This window comes from Pteropus vampyrus, unplaced genomic scaffold, assembly GCF_000151845.1.
Source record: "Pteropus vampyrus isolate Shadow unplaced genomic scaffold, Pvam_2.0 Scaffold6, whole genome shotgun sequence".
In the NCBI taxonomy this organism is placed as follows: domain Eukaryota; kingdom Metazoa; phylum Chordata; class Mammalia; order Chiroptera; family Pteropodidae; genus Pteropus; species Pteropus vampyrus.
Window position 1 is genome coordinate 7,692,856 of NW_011888787.1, and position 1,026 is coordinate 7,693,881.

Below are 1,026 nucleotides of genomic sequence, written 5' to 3' on the forward strand. Positions count from 1 at the left end.
ATTCACTCTTTGTGGTATACATTCTCTGGATGTGGGCAAATGCATAGAGTTGTAGATCCACCAACATAATCGAGATTCGGTACAGTTCCATCACCCCAAATAATCCTCTTGCTCTGTCCTTCTGTGGTCAACTCCTCTCCCTGCCCCTCTCCCAACTTTAACTCCTGGAAACCACCGATCTATCCTCCATCCCCAAACCTGTGGCCGGACGGGGTGTAGGACGGCGGGAAGAAAGGGAAGGAGCTCTGCATTTTATGTTTCTGAGCTCACTATGGACAACCTTCAGTTCTCAGGAGTAGGTCAAAGCAGGAATTTCCAGAGGCGCAGAATGAGTGTCCGCAGCTGGCGTGTCTGTGAACTTTTAGAATAGCAGGGCGTACCTACTAGGAACCGAGTGGGATCTCTACAAACAGTGCAGCCCACTTGCAAGATTCCTTTCTATGGGCCAGAAACTTCCTGTGTTCTGATGTCAGAAGGCATTCAGCAGAGCCTCTCACGAAGTCCGGTGGACAACTCAAGGAGTCTCCAGTGGGGCCGGTCATGGAGGCCGCTCTGTCCTCATCAGCATTCTCACTGGCCATTTGGATAAGGAAACGGATGACAAGCTGATCCAACCTGAGATGGCATGAAGCCAGGAGAGATGGCAGAGTCCATCTTAAAAGACTCTCTCTACAGTCTACGGCCATGCCACCCTGAACAAGCCTGATCCCGTCTGATCTCGGAAGCTAAGCAGGGTCAGGCCTGGTTAGTACATGGATGGGAGACCACCTAGAAAGACCAGGTGCTGTAGGTGTAAAAAATAAATAAGGGATTGTAAGCTGACAAGTTCCTTGCAATCTGTGAGGTCAACCAAGAGTTGCCTCACCTAAAAAAATAAGAAATAAATTAAAAAATAAATTCTATAAAAAGACTCTACAGGCTGAAATGAAGGTAAGCAAGGTCAGCTAAATAGAACGGGATATACCTAGCTTGGAAGCATTTCTTCAGGCAAAGACTTTGGAACTTTGGTTGATTTGTCTCCATATG

At 47.5% G+C, this 1,026-nt stretch overlaps 1 pseudogene; it reads left to right on the plus strand.

Annotated features, from left to right (window-relative positions):
- Window positions 1-674: 674 nt before the first annotated feature.
- LOC111745654 lies at window positions 675-793 on the plus strand (annotated as a pseudogene).
- The last annotated feature ends 233 nt before the right edge of the window (window positions 794-1,026 follow it).